This window comes from Balaenoptera physalus, assembly GCF_965194825.1.
Source record: "Balaenoptera physalus genome assembly, chromosome: 6".
Taxonomy (NCBI): Eukaryota; Metazoa; Chordata; class Mammalia; order Artiodactyla; family Balaenopteridae; genus Balaenoptera; species Balaenoptera physalus.
Window position 1 is genome coordinate 15,984,645 of NC_138885.1, and position 23,947 is coordinate 16,008,591.

At 36.9% G+C, this 23,947-nt stretch overlaps 2 long non-coding RNA genes across 2 annotated transcripts in view; one reads left to right on the forward strand and one right to left on the reverse strand.

Moving 5' to 3' along the window:
• Nucleotides 1-23,947, forward strand: part of LOC309662807 — a 619,026-nt gene that overhangs the window by 353,049 nt on the left and 242,030 nt on the right. The window lies entirely within an intron of this gene.
• LOC309662786 lies at nt 37-23,748 on the reverse strand. Its single transcript, XR_014264961.1, has 2 exons — nt 17,455-23,748; nt 37-2,084 (listed from the first exon to the last, which is right to left on the reverse strand). It is a non-coding gene; the product is annotated as an uncharacterized lncRNA (long non-coding RNA).

The following is a 23,947-nucleotide window of genomic DNA, read 5'->3' on the forward strand; positions in this document are numbered from 1 at the left end:
ATCAAATAGCTAAAGAAGAAAAATCTTATAACTATGTTAATTAACAGAGGAAAACGCTTTAAAACTCCAACATCAATTTATGATAAAAAATCTCAGAAAAAGGAATTGAAGAGAAAAAGTCCTAAAAATGAAAAAGAATGCCTACAAAAGGCTTACAATTGCATGCTAATTAGTAACATGTAAATATACAAAAGTATAATATTCATTGGTAAAGGTACATATATAGCCAAATTCAGAATTATCCAATGTATGTAATGGTGGTGTGGAAATCACTTTTAACTCTAGTATAAAGGCTAAAAGACAAAAGGATTTAAAAAAACTATAAATATAATATTTTATTAATGGTTACACAATATAAAAATATAAGTTGTGATATCAAAAACATAAAACGTTGGGTGGGAAAGAAAAAGTTTTTGTATGCAATTGAAGCTAAGTTGTTATCAGCTTCAAATATACTGTTATAACTATAAGATATTTTCTATAAGCCTTATAACCACAAAGCAAAAATCTACAGTAGATACACAAAAGATAAAGAGAAAGGAATCAAAGCATACCACTCCAAAAGTCATCAATCCACAAAGGAAAACAGTAAAAGAGAAAGAAGGGAGCAAAGGAATTACAAAACAGTCAAAAAACAATTAACAAAATGGCAATAGTAAGTTCTTACTTATTATTAAGTTCTTCTTATTATTTCAAATGTAAGTGGATTCTGCCAGTGGCTGAGTACATCTATGTAAAGTATCCATACTGTGACTGTGAAAATAACTAGAGAATGAGTTCAGGGACCCAGTGGACCCACCATAAGGCAAACATAAGCTAAAACTCCATTGATCACCTGACCTCCACGAACCTTTGCACTGATAGTCTCTTGGAATAAGTGTTAGTTCAAAGCTAGTGTCTAGCAATCCCAAGTCTGACAATTTATTTTTGCCCCTGAATAGTAATCCTAGTAAAAGGCTGTAGGTCCTTTTGGAAAATGCCCAGAGGAAGATTAATAGTACAATCAGTATAATAAATTATCAGTTATCAATTTTAAGGAAATAAGATCCTTCTGTAAGCAGGTCCAGCCTTTCCTTTACTCAAGGGGTCTAGGTCTGTAAACTGGATCCAATCTAGGAAATCATTGAGAGTTCATGACTCTTTATTTTGGTGATTCAAGTTGAACTTCTGTTCACTTGACCTAGAAGTCTTCTGCTTATAAAGATCAAGTAAGAATTTAGTAGACTGTACATTTAATTCTCTTCTAGGAACACCATGATCAACTGGCCAGTGTCTTAGGTCTCTGTGAGTCACATTGTTTTAACTGCTTTGACCTTCTGTCTATTAAGGCAACCATGCCTGCCTTGTCTTCGGCAATTAAGTGTCGTCACTGGCTCCTGCCATCCCGGTATACATTTATTCCCCTACTGCATTTAACAATCCCAGTTCAGTGGTAACAGTTTCCACTTTAGTTTCTGGCCTACAGAAAAGAACAACCACAAAGATGTTCAAGAAACCTGGGACACCCTTTACGAATTTATTTTTCAGAGTCATAGTGAAAGGTGTGTCTTCTGGACCCTACCAGCGTTAGTGACCAGGTCTTACATGATAAATCCATTCTACCATTTTAATCTCCCTAAGCCTTTGGACCCCTTCTCTATGGTATACCAAGACAGTTTTGGCATTTCAGCTTCTTTTAGTGTAGACCACATCTTGGTGAATGTTTCACCCATGTTAGAGCACTTTCTAACCTCTTGAGTTGCAACATTGAATCCAGATTCTCTGCTTAGTGGTCCAATATGAATTAACTTGGCCTAATCCAACTTTTTTTTTTCTCCACCGCTATTATTCTGCACCCTTAACATTAATTTCTACACATATTTCCCAGATTTCTGTTCATATACTTTGGAAAAATTGATTGTATGACTCTTTGGATGTATAGATCATCTCTCTGTAGTTCACCACTGACCTTACCCTTCTGGGTTTGTTGGGACATGAGTCCAGCTTTAGGTCTTGAAAAAAAGAGGGGTCATTATGGTTTCTTCAGGCAAAGCTGGTTTAAACTCCTCAGGAAGAGGCTGAACTCCTCAGAAAGGTGTGCCAGACTACAGCCAAAAATGACAGTGGAATTCAGGGGTTTGATGTCCCCAGTTTCAATGGGATATGACCACATGTCCTTATTCTAATTTTCACGATCCCATCTTTTTCCCAACTAATGCCTTCACTTTAACAGAAATCTCCTTGAGAGGTTAGGAGTTCAATTTGTCTTGTGATTCAACCAATTATACAATGAGTCTGGGTTTGATTTTCAGAAATATCAGCCCTATAGCTGTGGGACTTAAGGGATTCTTTCAAGGTAGACAGAAAATTTCAGGTCATTTATGCAAAGCTTAAGCTGGGAATGTGAAGTCCTAAGCATCTTTATATGTCCTACTTTCTCCAGAAGTTAGGAGCAACCAGCCAATATCATTATACTCATTAGTTTTACAGAAATGCCCTAAAGTATAAAATACATGGTCACCCAGAAACTTATCTTTTATAAGTGTTTGATTAGAAGTAGGAAATGGTGTCGTTTTGCACATCTCCACTGCCACGTGGACTGCTAACGCTCTCTTTATCACTGGAAATAGTCATCAGTGCCTCGAAATTTAATCAGATTAGACAATCAACTCCAAAAAAACAGAACCAATGCAGAAAATGTGTCCTTAATATTCTGTTCCTCAAAACAGACTAACAGAGAACAGACCTGCGGTTGCCAAGGGCAAGGGCAGGTAGGGGAGGGAAGGATTGGGAGTTTAGGATTAGCAGATGTAAACTATTATATATAGAATGGAAAAACAACAAAGTCCTCCTGTAGAGCACAGGGAACTATATCCAATACCTTGGGATAAACCATAATGGAAAAGAATATGAAAAAGAGTATATATATGTATAACTGAGTCACTTTGCTGTACAACAGAAATTAACACAACATTGTACATCAACTATACTTCAGTTACAAAAAAAAAAAAGATTTTGTTCCTCAAAACAACTCTCAGTACCAAAGTCTGAATAAGTCAGTACTCTCCAGAGAAACACAAACATTTTGATATATGTTTGGTTTATTTACTTCAAGAAGTTGGCTTCATGATTGTGGAGGCTGTCAAATCCAAAACTAATGGGCCAATCTGGCAGGCTGTAAACTCTCAGAGAGGGGCTGATATTTTTGTTTTGAAGCAGAATTTCTTCTTTTTATAGAAACCTCAATTTTTCTCCTATGGCTTGATTGAATGAGACCTACTCACATTATCATGGATAATCTCCTTTACCTTAAGTCATTTGATTATAGATACTAACCAGATCTACAAAATGCCTCCACAGTAATACCTGTATTAATACTTGATTGAAACATTGGATATTATAGTCTAGTCAATTAGACATATGAAACTAACCATCATTCCACATGACCCAGCAATTGCTCTCCCATGTACACACTCAACATAAGTGGAACATATATTCACACACAATCTTGTACATAAATTTCATAGCAGCCTCATTCATAACAGCAAAAGAAAAAAAAAAGTGGAAGCATATTCAATGTCCAACAACTGGTGAATGGATAAATAAATGTGATATAACCATATAATGACCATATAAATCAGTAAAGTACTGACACATGGAACAACATGGATGAACCTTGCAAATATTATAACCTAATGAAGTCAGACACCAAAGGCTATATATTGTATAATTTCATTTATATGTCCAGAATAGACAAATCTATAGAGACAAAAAAAAAAACTAGATTAGTGGTTGCTGGGGATGAGGTGAGGTAGAAAAGGCAAGTGACTGTGAATGAGTACAGGACTTCATTTTGGGGTGTTAAAAATATTTTAGACTTAGTGGTGAATACTGACAATTGACATCCAGTGAATTGTACACTTTAAAAAATACATTTAAACAATAAAATATATAATGTACATGAGGCAAATCGTTAGTGCTCAATAAATGGTTTTCCATGAAAAAATAAAATAACTAAAAAGATAGAATTGAAAAACAGACATATGCTTCCTTCAAATGTTTTCTTTGCATATGTATTTGACAATTCTGATATAAGCTCGAAATGTTTCACGATGGATTGAAATTAACAGCTTTTTTGCATAGTTATATCAATAATACACCATATACATTTCTCAGTTATAAAATATTTAAAATGTAGCAAGAATTTAAAGATTTTTGTTAATTACTCTTAACCATGTTATTCTGTGGAATTAACATTTTTCCTAATTTTTATATTATCTTTTCTAAGCCTATTTTAAAATACTATTATTATGAGAGTTCATCTTTCTTAAGTTCTCGCAGAATATTTGTCTTCTTTTTTATAGAAATAACTATTTTTATTACCTTATTTAATCAGTCTATACCCTAGTTAATGAAATTACATAATTGTGAGTTCAAACAGACATAAAGAGGAATGCATCAAATAGTAGGAAGAAAAACACAGATACATTAGTCACTCTGCTTTGCTAAGACATGAAAAGCACATTTGACTTAGTGAACTGGTTAAAAGAGATCAATTAGAGAGAATTCTATATAGACACTTTACTTATTGAATTAGCTGGAAGTTGAAGATGACTAATAAAGGCAGATGAAGATACCCAGTAGTGCTAGTTTGGGCTCCGACGCCAGCCTCAATTTTTAATGTTAGCCCCTCACCACCCTCCTTGTCCTTTACTAACTGTATGATTTGCATAAATTACTTAACCTTTTTGTGCTTTTGTTTTCTTATATATAAAATGGTATGAAATAAAATTATACATAACCCAGATTTTTATGAAAATTAAATGCACAGATTACAAGTAAAACGCCTATTGCTAGAGATAAATAAAGGTTACTTTAAGGAAAAAAAAGACAGAGACTGTCTTGAGGAGAGTTCTAGAATGTTTATTCAAATGGAAAATTCAAGGAGTACTGAGACTATGTCTTGTTTTGTAGCTATTTGATTGTTGGTTAGAAAGCTGTCATTTATTAGGACATAGTGGGTTAGTCTAAAGCACTGGCCAAGAAAAGGAAGAGAATCTTTCTTATCTCTAATTTTCAGGGCTAAGTCATACAGTCTGTGATTCTCGTTCCCTGCATTTGATTCACTGCAGTGAACATATACTGATACAGGGTAATTACAGAATACAAACTACCAATTTATGTCGGGTAGAAATACTGTTCTTTGTGGTAGGCAGTTGCTCCACCTGGATCTACCCTGAGAAATGTGAGTATTGTGCCTCCAGACTCGACTAGGATTAACCCTGCCATGTGCAGGATCTCCCATGACCATGGCCATCCTGTCATTACAGCAGATTGAGGTAGACCACTGACCCATTTAGGCTAATTAGTTTCTTTCTCCCAAACATTTGAAACTAGGATTGAAAGATGATACGTAGTTAGTTTCTTTTGATATTCAAACTGAGAAGATACATAAACTGACAAGTTGCGAAGCAACCGCATTCTACTACTTATATGGAAAAGCAGGAAAAAAGCATTTGGCTGCGAAAAGAACTAATAAATTCCCAGATAAAGACAGAAATACATGATGATACATTCTTAAAAGATGAAAAGAGAAACAGCTTTGTTTCTCGTTTTCCAGGTCCCAAATCGAGTCTTCTGAGAGTCTGAGTATACTTATTGCCCTTTCTTTCTTATAAGCAATTCCTCCTTTTTTGCTAGAGTTAATTTGAGTGAATTCTTGTTCTCAACCAAAAGATCACTGACCATGAAGAAAATGGGTCAGGTAATAACTGCCAGTGGTCAGGCTTCCTCCATCAGATAAAATGGAGGAGAAGCAATTGTGTGGGAAATTCCAACTAAAAGCACTGAATTATTTTGGCCAGAAGAAAAGAGAGGAAGAGAGAGAAACTATGTTTTTTTCCTAAGTTTAATTAATCAGGCTACTGCCTACGTATTAAATTTAATTTTCCCAGAGGATGCCAGTTCAAAAAAACATCTGGAATCAGAAGTCCTTAGATGTATTATGAAGTAGATTTGTATTTAAAAAAGATCTCACTGGGGTTAAGCTAAAATCTCCCTGACAATAAAAGAGTCTGCAAAAAGTAAGAATTTATTAAGCCCAATGCTCAGAGTACCAAAGTAAAAATTAATTGGTGGTGATAGACACACACCTCCTACCTCAGAGCCCTCTCTGTTCCCCAGAGCCAAAGATGCATTTACTTTAACTGGGATTTTTAGCCAGATATTTCTGAATGCAAAAACTTCCAAAACGATAAGAGCCTTCTCAGGAGGGGAGGGCCTTCTTGTCAAATTCCTTGAGCACCTTAAGGGGACTTTTAAGTTCATAATCTGATTTCGCCTACTCTTATATTTTACATTTTCCAAAGACACTGATTCATTCATTCCACAAACATTTATTGAACAACTTCTATGTGGCCAGTTTGGTGCTAGGTTTCTTAAGAGGCAGGTATGAAAGGCAGTTTTTTATCTTAAGGAATTCAAGTCAAGGAAAGCGAAAAGTAGAGAAACAACTGCAATAAAACACCAAGACATATGTGCTCATGAATACTTTGAAGTGAAGAAGAAGGAAACTCACTTCATTTTGTGTGGAGATGGGAGAGTGAAAGTTTCTTGAGAGAGATAAATCATGAATGAGTCTTTTGGGGCAAGAGGACCTTCCTATCAGACAAAACAGCATGTGAGCAAAGTCACAGAGAAATTGTAAGCAGCTTTTGTCAGGAAAGAGCTCTTTGCAGGAAAGAGCTCTCTGCAGGGGGCCCCTTTTGTCTTGTCACTAAGCTTAAACCACACACCCCCCATGCTCTACACATCTCCGGCCCTAGCACACCTTTCAAGTCTTTTGATCACGCAGTACCTTGTCTAAGCCGTTGGTTCTTTCCATAGATCAAAGAAGTAGAAATGAAGAACAAGTAATTAATAGATGACCAGATCTCTTCCCTAGCTTCCCCTTCAGTAATCTCACGAACAAACTGTGTGAACAAGATAACATGAAAGAAAGATCACAAGGAGTTGACAAGCCTGCACGCAGTGGGGGTGATGAAGACTCTGACCCCCATCTCAGTGATTAACTGAGATTACTTCCCTTTTTCCCTTTAAAATCTTTCACGGCCAAGCAGAATCTTCAGAAGTGGTTTTTGGGGACACTAAGTTCACCATCTCCCCAGATAGCTGGCATTCTGATTAAAAGCAACTTTCCTTTCTACCAGCATTTGCCTCTTTCCAGTATCGATTTTCAAGTTTGGTGACAAAATGGCAGAATATGGGGCAGGGGCTCTGGGGTGGGGAGGGAGTGATAAAAGTAGTCTGGAGATGAGGAGGGATGAGGTAGGTCTAGAAGGGGTTTTAAAGACTATGCTTAGGGATTGAGATTTTGTCTTAAAGGCCTTGAAAACATATTGAAGGCTATAAACAAAGAAATGAAATGTTTAAATTTCATATTTGTCATGTATATTTTTATATTAAATAATGATGAGATAATGCAGCTACCATTTTCTGACCATCTATAATAGGTTAATAAATCTTGTGGGGAATAACTAATATCCAGCAAAAGTTGAGTAAGAAGGTATAGAAAGTTTATCAAATTTTTCTGGGTTGACCAGGCAATAATTTTAGAACCAGAACTGAAATCTATATCTGAGTTCATGTCCGTTCCACTATACCATCTTCTTCCTGAATCAGAATCCAGGTTTAGAAGTTAAACTTCACTGCCTCTCTGATGTGTTATTCTTGATGCTTTCACTGGCACAGGTCTTTGGGCTGGGATAGAAGTCAAGGCCATTGCCTGTCATCACAATGGCTGACTTGAGAGGGAGAATGATTTGTTAGAATTCATACTCATTTGAACCAGCTAGTATGTCATATACTACCACTTATGTACATCACACCTCCCAAAATGTTTTTGTGCCTCTATTATATAACTTATTTTGTTTCACGTTAAACTATATTTTCTTTGAGGGCAAGAAATATGGCTTATTTTCTTTCATAATAATAATGATCCCCAAATTATTTACACTGTACCAGGCTATGTTCTAATCAGCTCATTTTCTTTTTCTTTTAACAAATTCTCAGTTCAACCCTGTGAAGTTAATATTGTTCCTATCTTAAAGATAAGGAAACTAAGGTACCAAATGGTTCAGAATTGTCTGAGGTCATTCATCAAGTAAGTGTTGGATTCAGGATTTGATTGCAGCATCTCTATTATGCTATATCACGTGTGTTTTACCAGGCTTGGCACACAGTGTTCAGAAATCTTTGTTGACGAATGAAGGAACACATTAATTAATCATCATATTTTGAAAATGAATAACTCTTAAGCAGTCATTCTCCAAAACAAGGTTGTTCACAAGATTTTTGTAATATCTAAACACAGAAAGATTTAAATTAACCGCTGTTAAAAATGAGCATAATGTATGCAAACAATAGTGTACTACACATAGAGACTGAGCGTATATTTTGTCAGATTATCAGACCAAGTGACTATCCTCTCTAATTGCCAACTTGGGACTTTCTTATGCACATCCTGGTTATGAGGTATCCTAATCATCAGTCCTGAAACCACCAGCCTGGTCTATACTCTCGCTGAGGATTCGTCTTGTACCCTCTGGTTGCAGGCATGTGTTGGGCGCATGTAAAACTCTACTGTAAACTTAGGAGTACTATTTCATGAGCCTTCTCATCCATCATTCACTTACTCTGAAACTTCTTTCTCTTGGTTTTTGTTTTGCTTCATTTCTAACCTACCTTACCCACCTCCCTATCTCCACGTTTTTTCTGGACCACTAAGCTCTTTGGTTTGGATTCAGCATCTCCATTTTAAGTTAGCACGGCCTCTGTATCACACCATTGAATGCTGTCTTCCAGCTGCATCCATGTTCTCCACAAGTACCAGGAATTCCACCACCAAACTGACCTTAGGTCTCAGGGGCCCCTGGGTGGAGCCTGATTTTCATCTTACTTCCATTGTTATAGCAGAGGGACCATATTTGTAAAACTTCATTTTTAATTACATCTTCCTATTTAGTTCACTCACTTCATCACTTCATCAATATACTATGAGGATTCATTTCAAAAAAGTTTAATGCCCAGAATCAAGGCATCTGGGTCTACAAGTGATTTGCCCTTTGACACAAATAAGCATGGATTTCTTTGTCTCTCATCCCTACCTGCCCACTGGTACTGTTTGGTACAAGTGATGTAACATATGGAAGGTCACACTGAAAGCATCTTTTAGGAGTAAGATAAAATAAAATCAGAATATTTAAGTATAATATTCAGGGATCAGAATTTTAGCAGGCTCCTTTTCTTTTATATGCAGAAAATGTTTCTTTTGTTAATAATGTAATAAATGTTGAAGTCTATGTAGGTCAAATACAGAATTAAATAAGATAATAAAATAAGTATAGGTTAAAAAAAGAGTGAAGGAGTTTCTCCCATATTAAATTTCAATTATTAAGGGTTTTGTTTTTCTTATACAGCCTTTGAAACAAATATATTTTTGGTATTTCTCACTACTTATTGGAAATAGGCTTAACCTCACAGTAACATTGAGAACTGAAAGCACTTATCAATTTTTCTCTTTTAATTGATAGAAATAATGACTGTAATTTTATATTACTATGTGCATACTTACAACTTTCTCTTTAGTGTTATGTAATTTACCTTTTCTTTTTTTATGAAATGTAGAGCATTATTTAGAGGGGAATTATTACCAAGACTGAGAATTGTAATAGCTGCAGCTCAGTTTTTACGGCTTAGAGCTTAGTGGCTCAAAGCTTGGTAAATAAGCACCTCTCTGAGCCTTTTAAATAGTATTTGAGAGGAGTTAAGTTTATGAGTTAGCTATAAAATTATAATTAGGTTATGAAAACGAAAACTCATTTAGTGGCAGTCAACAAACTAATATAGTGACCCTAAATCCCAACATGACTGTTTAGTTATTACAACATACCACTATGAAGCCTATTAACAGGCCTAATTAAGGCATCAATCACCTATCAGAACTTCAATAGCCCTACAATAACTCTTTTTATGGCATTTTTAGCAATTTGCTCTAATGCACGGGGGGGGCCATATACAAATGAATTAGATATTAGGGGTCCTGATAAGACGAGGCCTTTTGGCAAGCGTTCTCAGTCCCTGTACTTTCACAAGCTTGCTGGGAAACAGACCAAGTATTTTCTAAGAAGGACAGAGTGAAGCCTGAGCTGTTATCCATTTAACAACCCAATACATTGCCAGGTTTTTAGACCCATGTAGGCATTCAGACAGAATAATACAGGCCATTGGGCATTTCTGGGGTTATAGATTCTGTTTTGTTCAGACTGCACTATCCAGACAGCCGTCTATGTGGAACATGATAGCCACTCTGTATGCAGCTGTGTGGGCAGACTTTCCGAAGAGCACATGAATGCTTTTGACCTACTGTGTTAATGGACCTGACTTTCTCAACTGAATATCTCTCTAATAAATCAAGTACACTTTAGCAAGACAAGTTTAAGGGCAGGGCATTATTTGGTAAATCTCCATGAAGTCGCATACTTTAGTTTATTCTAATGTAGGCTTTAGTATTTTCTAACTGATTCGTAAGTTGGGAAATTGACAGAAGAGCCATCCATAGCCCTCAATGAAATCACCCTGGCTTCCTGCTTCATGGGCCATCAGGGTATCTGAGGAAGGAGGAAACAAGTTGGTAGTTCATGGTTCTACTGGAAGAATAGCAATTTCAAAATCTCTAGAAAATATAGATTTCATGGCTGGTCAGGGGGTGTGGTGAGTAAATGGGAGGATGGCAGTGGTGAGGATATGATTGATCTAGTGAGGATATAATCCCTAACCTGGTGCGACCAACTGATTGCCAGGCTGAGGGCTCACCTTGCACATTACTATATAGGAAACACATTATAAGATGTGGATTGGAAGGGCCAAAAATCTTCCTAAACGAGGATGACTTCCAAAAGTTGGTCACTTGATTTATGTTTCTAATATTAGTCATGAATTTAAATTAGTGGGTTGAAACTTTAAAAATGTAAAGGTGTTAGCACTTGAGGGACAATGTTTTCAATCACATTTAGGTATTTACACACTTGAGCGGGTTAGTTATTTTTCCAAAAAAAAAGTCCATGAAGACATGAGGTAGGAATAGGTCAGTTTTGAGAGAGGAAATAGTTTGGGGTTATTGGAAGAGGTGTGTAAATCTTGATCATAGGTAGACAAGGGTGGGGGCAGATTTCATATAAATAACTAAGAAAGGAAGAGACAAGTTCCCTAAAGAGACCTTCAAAACGAAGAGGATATCACTGAGATAACAGAATACTAATGATTCTTTTTCTGCTTACTTAAAGTAATTTTAGCTGGTGTCACAATCAAATCCCCCAAAATATCAAGGCTCAAACATGACAGTTCATTTCTTGGACATATTAATTGGCAGGCAGGTTTCCTCCAGTTGATAATTTAGAGACTCAGTTTTCTTCTGTCTCAAGTCTTCATCATCTTTTAAAACATGACCCCCAAGGTTACGAAACCCACCTGCATCAAGTTGGTGGAAAGGGAAGGGTGTGTATGACATGTCTAACTGCAAAGGAGTCTGGGAAATGGGCTTAGTGAAAGCCACCTATCTCTGACACACTGGCATTTTCCTGATCCCTGGTGCTGGCTCTGCACTGCACAGTCTCCAGCTAAAGTCGGTCATAATAAGACGGAAAGAGATGTATATAAAGCGAGTGGCAAAAGGAGAGAAGGGCTTTCATTGTACTCAGCTTTGGTAAAAATAGAAACACAAATGTGCCTGTTGATGGAGGAGAATTGATATGTGAGTAAATAGGGCTGGCAGAACAAGATTGGAGTTTTCTGCTTTGTTGATACTCCTAATTGTTACGATGTGTGAAACTAAGGCCACACAACCCTATCAAATGAGTAGAGTGTGGAAAACCAGTCTTGGCACCCCTAGTCATTCTCCTGTCCCCAGCCATGCTGAGTTTATGAGTAATAAAATGTATCCAGTGGTCTTCCCAGTTAAAACACCAGAAATATTAAGTCTACTTCTACCTTCATCCAAAATATCATGGAGGTGGTTGTGAAATTCTTCAATTTACTTCTCAGGAGACTTAGTAAGGATATGGGCTCAGTAGTATATTCTAATTGTTATCGTCTTTAAAGACAAAAATAATCTGCAAAATGTCATCCCTTAAGTATAGAGAGAGAGATGCAAACTGACTTTTCACTAAATTAAAAAAAAAATTCGGTTTTGGCTGCCGCCTCAAGTTTACACAACTGCTTCTAGCAAAAGCATTTTTGAAAATCGTCAAGTCTGAGGTTGGGATCTCACAGCTGAACTACAAACCCACTATATGCACCCACTATTTTGACTTAAGAACTCTAAACCCTTGTGTCCACAAGCTCCAGGTATTCTTGGGACTGAGGGCTATACCAGAACATCAGAGGCATTATAAAATAGAATTCTTTATTAAAAGAAGCAATGGGGAAAACAACACTTTTTTTTATATTTGAATTTTATTTTATTTTATTTTTCTATACAGCAGGTGCTTATTGGTTATCTATTTTATACATATTGGTGTATACATGTCAATCCCAATCTCCCAATTCGTCCCACCATCACCTCCCGCCCCCCAACCCTTCTTTTTCATTTCTTTTCCTCATTAATAAAAATTGCTTTTTGTTGATGTTTTCCTTGAGAATTCGGTCTCTATGGTGGGATATTGTTACCATTGAGTAATGCCAGCTCAGTGCCTAATGTTGCATCCCTAAATCACTGTGCAAAACATTATTGTAAAGTTGATCATTAGAGCTTGAGGATCGTCATTCACTTTAAACCAGAACCGTAGAAAGCCTGAGATGTCCACAATGATGAACAGCTCCTTAAAAAACTTGTGAGGGTAATTGTGCAGATTTCTTACAATTGCTCAGTCAATTTTAAAAGAGAAGTAGTATTGGTAATTTTCTCATTCTTCCTCATAAGGGATGCGTCTATGCTCATAGAATAAGGTGACTCGTCACGACTTTGTCACAGTGAGTGGACGGAAGGCAAAAGCCAGAACTCCAACATTATCCAGCAGCTGTCACTTCCATTTAAGGGACTGACACAGCTTCTCATGAACACTGCCTGAGGCAACCTTTTGCAAACTGTTCACATAATAATTGAGAAAACCTGGAAGAAGTTTTCTCCAAAATAATTTTAGGAGGTGACTTAACATGAAATGGTAAGCTAGTCTTATCAGCATTATTTAAGAATGACATTTTTCTCTTGTTTCGAGAATTAATTCAGATTTTTGAGGATCTTGTAATGTCATTTCTTCCTTTAGGTTATAAAGAGTGTTTTTTCCAGGGACTTCCCTGAAGGTCTGGTGGTTAAGACTCCATGCTTCCACTGCAGGGGGCACGGGTTCGATCCCTGGTTGGGGAACTAAGATCACGCATGCTGCAGGGCAAGGCCAAAAAAAAAGAGTGCTTTTTCCAGCTATTGTTTGGTCTGGAGTTTGGTGTAGCACACGAATTTATAAGGCAATAAATTTTACATGCTATCCTTAAGTAGAAAGAAAAGCATTTGTACCTTCATACCAAACTTTTCAATCTTGCCTTATGGATGGAGAAGGGGACTTACTTTTGTCATTTCTTCTCCTGTGGAAAAGAGTATCAGTTAGGAATTATAATTCTCCTACAAGTAACAGAGACACCACCACTCCTTTCCCCCAAAAAGTGGCTCAAACAAATTAGGGAATTTATATTTCCCTCTAGTAAGGGTAAGTGTCAAGATAGACTATTCAATACTGGCATCGTACTGCATGTTGCTATGCATGACTCAGGCTACTAACCTTCATATTTGTTCTTATATGATGGTTCTGTGCCTGCAGCCATCACATCTGAGTTCCAGGTTCGTGGAAGCAACAAGGCCAACTATAAAATTTAGTACATCCTTAGAGTATGCCACTCTTGAAAGGAAAATTTCCACAAGCTCTACCCAGCAACCTCCAGTAACACCACACAAGACAGAAGTCTGTCCCATAGATATCAATGCCTCAAGTAGGACTGGTAAGTGTTGCTTCTAAGCTGGACACATTGTCAGTCTGAACAAAATATGGGTTGGTTATGCTACTAAGGAAGAAAGAGAGAATGAATATTAATAAGCAGCTCATGGTCTTTGTCACAGGAGGACTGGGAGAGAAATCTCTGCTCTGCCCCCTCTCCTGGGCCCCGTCACCCACTTTCAATCCACTTCCCAAAGAGGGAGGAATAACCATCATGTTTGACCAGAGATTAAAATTAATTAGGTCCTCTTCTACGAGGAAGCAGAGATGCTGGTCCTAAAAGGCACTGACTTGCTTCTTGAATCCTTTTATGTGTCCTGTGCCAAACTAATAGAGCTCTATGCATATATTCCATTAGTCAGAACTCCAAAGGAGAAGAGGAAGCTGAGAGACATCACGAAGCCCCCAGAGACAGCAGTTTATGTCTTGATTAAATATTGAAATTTGCATGAGTTAAAGTGTCTTCTACTTCCTAGCTTATTGGTCTCTTTTTCTACTTCTCTAACACACTACTTTTCTATCTCTAGCCACCCAGAGTTTCCTCCTGATGTGTCCCATCAAGGAAGCTTTTCCACCTGGACTCCTCGGGCAGTGTTGGTGACCTTCTCCTTACCTGTACCCATCCTCCATGCTCCTCCCAGGTTTTTTAGAGCCCTTACACACTATGTCATAAATATTTACTTGTTTTTCCTCCACTAGGTGGTGGATCATTAAGGATAAGGACCAAGGCTTGACTCTTTTGGTATCTTCAGGGACTAGCAATATCTTGCCACATAACTCTTCACTAATGGTAATTAGAGTTATTATCTAATATAGAGCTAGAAACAAATAGCACTGAATCATCAGAACTAAGCAGGTGAAAGTATTATCTTTCAGAAGAAGCTTGGAAACTCAGCAGAAGTCAAAAATCTTTATTTGTGGCAGTGGTTTAAAAAGTATATTTTAAAACAGAAATAGACTCACAGATATAGAAAACAAAATTATGGTTACCAAAGGAGAAGGGACGAGGGATAAATTAGGAGTTTGAGATTAACAGATACACATTTGTTATTTGTTATATAAAATAAACAACAAGAATCTACTGTATAGCACAAGGAACTATATTCAATATCTGGCAATAACCTGTAATAACCTGTAATGGAAAAGAATCTGAAAAAAACCATATATATCTATATATCTATAGATATATATCTGAATCACTTTGCTCTATACCTGAAACAAACACAACGTTGTAAATCAACTACACTTCAATTAAAAAAAAACAAAAAACAAGTGCAGAGCTCAAAGTTTTCACAGGCAACGGTTTCCAGTATAATTCAATAACATTGTTTTATTTACATTATTTTTTATCGTGTATGACAAGTGATTTTGATTTCCATTTAAGAATGTGATGTAGTGGGGTGAGATGTAACAGGGTAAGAGAGTGTCATGGACATATATACACTACCAAATGTAAAATAGATAACTAGTGGGAAGCAGCCGCATAGCACAGGGAGATCAGCTCGGTGCTCTGTGACCACCTAGAGGGGTGGGATGGGGAGGGTGGGAGGGAGGGAGATGCAAGAGGGAAGAGAAATGGGAACATATTGTATATGTATAACTGATTCACTTTGTTATAAAGCAGAAGCTAACACACCATTGTAAGGCAATTATACTTCAATAAAGATGTTTAAAAAGAAAAAAAAGAATGTGATGTAAAGTGTCCTTTTAAATAAAAGTTTTAAATAGATGTTTTCTAAATTAAAAAAATAAGTATGGTTTAAGGGGAGGTATGGCAGAGGATTTTAAACAGGATTTGTGTATCAGAATCATTCATGCTCTGCCCTACCTTCAACACTCAGATGCATAATCAATAGATTTGGAGTGGGACCAGGCTTCTGTATTTTTAAACATCCCCCGGGGACTCTGCTTCACAAGCTAGATTGGATTTGGGAGGAGATAAGCAGTGGCCACAGTTCTACTCCCCTCCCCTGTGAGCAGCACAGCTGTGGTCAGTTTTACATATGCAGGAGCTCTCCACTGATGCTAGTGGAATCTGCGGAGGAGTCTCCAAAACTCCAGATGCCCAGACTACACCCAGGAGAGTTAAACTGGAATCTTAGGGAAGGGGCCCAGTCATCAGTACATTTTAAGGCTCTTCAGGTCATTCAAATAAGTAGCCAAGGTTTAGTGTCAATGGAATACAGAGATTCTGTAAGAATTTTTAACAGCTGCTACAAAACAATAAGAAAATAAAACCTGAGCAAATAAATTAAACCCTACAGTGACATTTCAGTATTACTTTATGCATGTAAAATTCATACCAGCCAGACATTGCCTGGGCATTAAGTTACTACCTCATTTCAGGTGCCTCTTGCTGGTTTGCTCTGCCCTTTGGTACATGCCTCTTTCCCTCGTCTTTGAACATCTCAAATGAGCTAAGAAGTAAATATTCACAAATTGAGATAAGTAGTAAATTAGCTGTTGAGCTAAGAAGTAAATATTCACAAATTGAAAGCCCCAATTATAGTTTCCATTGAAACAAAGGTGGTGGGAACATTCCTGGAGAGGATAATACACTTTGTTTTGTTGAGCAAAACCCTTAAGGAATATGAAGAAGGAAGTCAAGGGTTTAGAAAGAAACACTAGATTACTCCAATAAGAAAATGGAAAAAAATCATAATAACTTATATTAGCTTCACATCTTTGCTGCAAATAGTCAGAAATATATAAATGGTATTAATATCCTGATAAAATGTTTTATATCTCTATAAGCATTATGGAAACTAGCATTCTAGTTTCAAATGTTTTGTTGGTGCTTCATGGCTATACCAGATTAACTAGGAATGCTCTCTTTCCAGGATACAAAGCAGGACAGTTTCATGCTGAGGCAACCAAATTGAAGCCAACACACTTCTTCTTCATTCTTTGTGGTGGGCAGTGAGTAGAAAAACAACACCAACAAAAATGGTGCCATTCAAATGACTTCTATTTTCTTTTTCCACTGATTATAAAGGCAATTTGTTAGGGGAGAAGATACCCTGTTAAATAATTTTGTAGCATCCTTTGTAGTCATGATGCTATCGTAACAAACTGATTCTGGTATGGAGGGGAAAAAAAAGAACTTACTCTGTTCTTATTCAAAAAACTGCCAAATGTACGATGAAAAAAATCCCTTGATATTTTTACCTTCTATATTTTTTGTCATTGTTTACTTTTCAAATGCCAAACAAATCATGTCCTAGAAGCAATAAAAGTCACCGTATCCTTCTGCAGATGCCAAGGAATAAGTTGAGATGATTCCAAGATATACAGTGCTGAGCAGTAGACCTAATTCTTAAATGTGAGCTATTTATTTTGGAAAAAGGCATTATCTGCTGTTGAGTTTTCATCACTGTATTATATAAGTTTCCTTCTTTCCCAAAAATGCCATCAGAGCAATTGAGTGTCTTACTGGGCGTGAAAGTAGCAGCACTTTTCATTCTTGGATTTTGTATCTAGATACCAGGTAGACCTGCTCTCCAACATGATAGCTACTAGTCCCATGTGACTATTGAGCCCTTGAAATGTGGCCAGTCCAAGCTGGGATGTGCTGTAATTGTAAGTTACACACCAGATTTCAGAAGTTGAATACAAAAAATAAAGTAAAATATCTCAATAATTTTTATATTGATTAAATCTTGAAAAACAATTGAGGATGCATTGGGGTAAATATATCATTCAAATTAACTTTACTTTTTTAAAAAATTTAAAGTGGCAACTAGAACATCTGAAATCACATATGTGCCTTGCATTATATTTCTACTGAATATTGCTGAGAGAAATTGAGCTATCCTTTCATGAGTTTATCTCAAAAGGATGCACACAGACATTTAAAAACAACCCCTGATTGAAGTTATCAACAGAAGGAGCTATAGTAAAGTACTGGCAAACACAAAGTTGGCAAAATTTACCAAAAGCTCTATAATTACCTAATGGTTAGAGCTCCTTAACCTTATTATTAATTGTCACACAATTTTTCACTTCTCCCTTGGTCTGAATTTAGCAAATTGCTCTTCACTTTTCAATATGAGGGGGAGGAAACATTGTCATGTCATGACTTCTTGAAGACTAACATAGGATCCTAAAGAAAACTGTGAAAGCCTCTCTCCTCCCTGTATTTGGTTTTCTAACGTGTGGGAACTGCAGCTCTGTTCTATCCAAACATGGCCTTCTTGTAAACCAGGCTTGTGAGTCAAATGAAAATCAGGATACCTGGGAGTAAAGAATAACTAGCTATAGGAGATCAAAAAAACTCAAGTTCAGTGTTTCTGTAAACCCCAAATCCTGCAGTGCACGTATCAGAATGATCGTGCAAGAGTTCTGTTGTCTCTGCTAGTATAGGGGCAGTGAGCTAGCCTTTGGGACGAGGCTCTAGCAGAGAAAGTGAACTAGGGGGACAGTCTCTCCAGCCCAAACTATTTTAGGGATGTGGTCTCTGTCCTCTCTCCTAAATTTCAGATTGTTCTGGTTTATAAGAGTCTGGGACTCTCAGTAACAGCTTCTGAGACACCATGAAACAATGCATTTATTAGAAATGTTTATATGAGGCAAAACTTACATATTTATTCAAGAGCCATCTAGCTTTTTTGTGTAGTAATTTCTGATCCTTGAGTCTATAAACAGAAAATGCACAAGAAAAAAAAAATCTGGGATAATTTGAACCACAGAGTACTGGTGGCTGGATTATTTTAATTTTTCGTAGGTAAAAACACTGCTTAAGTATACTCTGAATTTTAAGGACACTGGTGATCAACTTACCGAGCAATTAAATTTTCCAGTAGGTCTTCCTTACATTTTTGCTTGAAGGATCCCAATATCAAGCCACGTAACTGGCAGTGGACCACTGGAACCAAATGAAAATCTCTGGTCCTTTGAGAATGGAGCTTATTTTTCTCCTGTAAGTCTTTTAAGGATTGTGGATGTCTCAGTAATGCTAGTGGGTATGAGACCAATATAAATTGGCAGATGCAACTCTTTTTTTACCTAGAACAATGTCCTATCAATTTCCCTCTGCAGATCCTGCCATTTTTTTCAGTCCTGGCGCCCACCGCCTGCTGGATACCCATAACTGAGCCCAGTGTTTATTGAAAAAGAGATCATCCCATTTAGCATAGACGGTCCCAGAAGGAAACAGTGAGGAGCAGGTGTGTTTTATCTCAAGCCCAGCAGGCTGTCCTGCTACAGAAGGCTCCTCCAGCAGCCCGGCCAGCTGTGCAGTGCACATGGAGAGGAGGCCAGAGTGAGGGCTCAGGACATGTGCCAATATCACAACTTCAACCGTGAGTTGCTGCCCACAGCATCCCTTGCTTCTTGAAAACGGCTGCACCAGAATGAGTATTATTTCTCATATCCACTAAAATACCCAAGGGCTCAGGCTCCCTCTCTCTCGATCCAGAGATTTCAGAGATCCAATTAATCATCAAACAGGTTATTTTTGTCCTAACATTCTTGTAGTGTGAAGATTTAACTGAGATATAGTATTTACATTATATAAAATGACTTGCTTTGTTGATTTTTGCCTTAGTTTGAGTTCCCCAGGTATAGCTTGAGGCCAGGGTCTCTAACAACTAGTTTATGTGAAAGGTGAAGGAAACTGTTTGTAGTGGGTGGATAATGAGAAAACGGAGGGAAGGCACATTATCAAGCCAGCTACCACTGTGAATCACTGAAGTTTAATTCTGCTGCGGAAACCCCAGGAGCCAGTGCGAAGGTCATGCCTCCAAAGACCAAGGAGATGGGTGTATTTTTTCATCACCTCCCTTTAGATATTGGTTAAGCACTGCTCCCAATTCCTCAGCACAGATGGTCTCTTGCTTAGGGTGTGAATCTTGCTCACTAGCCAGACAAAGATCTCAGTAAAAGAATACAGATTCTAGCAGTTGGAAGTCAGGTGATTTTACATCAAATTGGTAATGATAAGGGGATATAGATGGGACGCATACAACATCTGTGACAGTTTTGTTATTCAACTGAACAACTGAATGTTTGGTATTAAAAAAAAATGACTAAAACTAAACACAAAACAAAAATAAAAACAAACCCAGAGCCTTTGTAAAGAATACACTAAGTCAGTCTAGTTGCTATGCATTTATTTGTAGAGGCAAATTGAATAAATGGAAATTTGGAACAGATTTAGCTACAATCCCACTTGTCTCATCTCTGCTTCCCCTTTCTTGTCTACACAGGAAACATATGGCTGAAGTTTGTTTATGTTTTAAAACTGGACTTTGCTCTCAAAGTTCTCAACTTTCTAGTAATCTAATCAATTAACCTTGGTTTCTTTTAGAATCTGATTCAAAACTAATAGCAAAATTCTCTGAATATTTACCGCCAGAGCTATATTTTGTGAAACTTATCTGGTGTCTCTCATTTACCCATTCTGCTGCTTTTCCCCTTCTTGTATCTCATCCTAAAGATGCCCATATTTGGGTATTTGGACCTTGATTATTCATTACAATGTTTTTATAAAATTTTCTTCCTCTAAAAATTTCTCATTTTATGGATCCCTACTGATCTAAAATAAACAAGCGAAAACTCTTCATATGCAAAGATTAATGATGCACAGTTGCTCACTCGGTTATTTTTCCCATTTATAATTGAGGATTCAAATATATACATGGAACACTTTAACATTTAATCAGGCATAGTCACATTTCTTGGGGAGACTGGGAGCTTCTCTAGCCATGGTGTAAGTGGTCTCTTTCACATGGGGACACCAGGATGTACTTCTTTAATCCACTTCTCTCATACTTGCCTTCACATGACCTTGTATTGTCCACTAGCTCTTTCATGTCACACATTTTACATCTCACATTTCTAAATGAGATTCTTTCAAAATTAAATTTTAGAATGCTGCCTCCTATATAAAAATCTTTGTTTCCTTTTATTGGATTCCTTTTTTCAAAATGACTTATGGCTCGATTTTGAAAGCCTCACATCATGTTAAGATTGATATGTGTATACAGCTCTAATATAGGTTAAGCAATGAGTCAGCAACAGTGGAAATGGCACGCTCTAATTTATTTCACTTTTAGGTGATCAAAGAGATGTCCTCACAAACAAGGCAATCACTCTGTTTTTTTGTTTTGTTTTGTTTTGTTTTTTAACATCTTTATTGGAGTATAATTGCTTAACATTGTTGTGTTAGTTTTTGCTTTATAACAAAGTGAAACAGCTATACGTATACATATATCCCCATATCCCCTCCTTCTTGCATCTCCCTCCCACCCTTCCTATCCCACCCTGCTAGGTGGTCACAAAGCACCAAGCTGATCTCCCTGTGCTATGTGGCTGCTTCCCACTTGCTATCTATTTTACATTTGGTAGTGTATATATGTCCATGCCATTCTCTTACTTTGTCCAAGCTTACCCTTCCCCCTCCTCATGTCCTCAAGTGCATTCTCTACATCTGTGTCTTTATTCCTGCCCTGCCCCTACGTTCTTCAGAACCATTTGTTTTTCAGATTCCATATATATGTGTTAGCTTACGGTATTTGTTTTTCTCTTTCTAACTTACTTCACTCTGTACGACATAGAGCTGCAATGAACATTGTGGTGCATGACTCTTTTTGAATTATGGTTTTCTCATATTCCTAGGTGTTTTACTCTTTATGTTGCAGTGGTAAATGGGAGTGTTTCCTTAATTTTTCTTTCAGATTTTTCATCATTAGTGTATAGCAATGCAAGAGATTTCTGTGCATTAATTTTGTATCCTGCTACTTTACCAAATTCATTGATTAGCTCTAGGAGTTTTCTCGTAACATCTTTAGGATACTCTATGTATAGTATCATGTCATCTGCAAACAGTGACAGCTTTACTTTTTCTTTTCTGATTTGGATTCAGTTTATTTCTTCTTCTTCTCTGATTGCTGAGGCTAAAACTTCCAAAACTATGTTGAATAATAGTGGTGGGAGTGGGCAACATTGTCTTGTTCCTGATCTTAGTGGAAATGGTTTCAGTTTTTCACCATTGAGAATGACGTTGGCTGTGGGTTTGTCACATATGGCCTTTATTATGTTAAGGTAAGTTCCCTCAATGCCTACTTTCTGGAAGATTTGTAACATAAATTGGTGTTGAATTTTGTCAAAAGTTTTTTCTGCATCTATGGAGATTATCATATCGTTTTTATCCTTCAGTTTGTTAATATGGTGTATCACATTGATTGATTTGCATATATTGAAGAATCCTTGCATGCCTGGGATAAACCCCACTTGATCATGGTGTATGATCCTTTTAATGTGCTGTTGGATTCTGTTTGCTAGTATTTTGTTGAGGATTTTTGCATCTATGTTCATCAGTGATATTGGCCTGTAGTTTTCTTTCTTTGTGACATCGTTGTCTGGTTTTGGTATCAGGGTGATGGTGGCCTCGTAGAATGTGTTTGCAAGTGTTCCCCCCTCTGGTATATTTTGGAAGAGTTTGAGAAGGATAGGTGTTAGCTCTTCTCTAAATGTTTGATAGAATTTGCCTGTGAAGCCATCTAGTCCTGGGCTTTTGTTTGTTGGAAGATTTTTAATCACAGTTTCAATTTCAGTGCTTGTGATTGGTCTGTTCATATTTTCTATTTCTTCCTGGTTCAGTCTCGGAAAGTTGTGCTTTTCTAAGAATTTGTCCATTTCTTCCAGGTTGTCCATTTTATTGGCATGTAGTTGCTTGTAGTAATTTCTCATGATCCTTTGTATTTTTGCAGTGTCAGTTGTTACTTCTCCTTTTTCATTCTAAGTCTGTTGATTTGAGTCTTTTCCCTTTTTTCTTGATGAGTCTGGCTAATGGTTTAACAATTTTGTTTATCTTCTCGAAGAACCAGCTTTTAGTTTTATTGATCTTTGCTATCGTTTCCTTCATTTCTTTTTCATTTATTTGTGATCTGAACTTTGTGATTTCTTTCCTTCTGCTAACTTTGGGGTTTTTTGTTCTTCTTTCTCTAATTGCTTTAGGTGTAAGGTTAGGTTGTTTATTTGAGATGTTTCTTGTTTCTTGAGGTAGGATTGTATTGCTATAAACTTCCCTCTTAGAACTGCTTTTGCTGCATCCCATAGGTTTTGGGCTGTGGTATTTTCATTGTCATTTGTTTCTAGGTATTTTTTGATTTCCTCTTTGATTTCTTCAGTGACCTCTTGGTTATTTAGTAGTGTATTGTTTAGACTCCATGTGTTTGCACTTTTTACAGATATTTTTCCTGTAATGGATGTCTAGTCTCATAGCGTTGTGATCAGAAAAGATACTTGATACGATTTCATTTTCTTAAACTTACCAAGGCTTGATTTGTGACCCAAGATATGATCTATCCTGGAGAATGTTCCATGGGCACTTGAGAAGAAAGTGTATTCTGTTGTTTTTGGATGGAATGTCCTATAAATATCAATTAAGTCCATGTTGTTTAATGTATCATTTAAAGCTTGTGTTTCCTTATTTATTTTCATTTTGGATGATCTGTCCATTGGTGAAAGTGGGGTGTTAAAGTCCCCTATTATTGTGTTACTGTCGATTTCCCCTTTTATGGCTATTAGCATTTGCCTTATGTATTGAGGTGCTCCTATGTTGGGTGCATAAATATTTATGATTGTTATATCTTCTTCTTGGATTGATCCCTTGATCATTATGTAGTGTCCTTCTTTGCCTCTTGTAATAGTCTTTATTTTAAAGTCTATTTTGTCTGATATGAGAATTGCTACTCCAGCTTTCTTTTGATTTCCATTTTCATGGAATATCTTTTTCTATCCCCTCATTTTCAGTCTGTATGTGTCCCTAGGTCGGAAGTGGCTCACTTGTAGACAGCATATATACGGGTCTTGTTTTTGTATCCATTCAGCCAGTCTGTGTCTTTTGGTTAGAGCTTTTAATCCATTTACATTTAAGGTAATTATCGATATGTATGTTCCTATTACCATTCCTTAATTGTTTT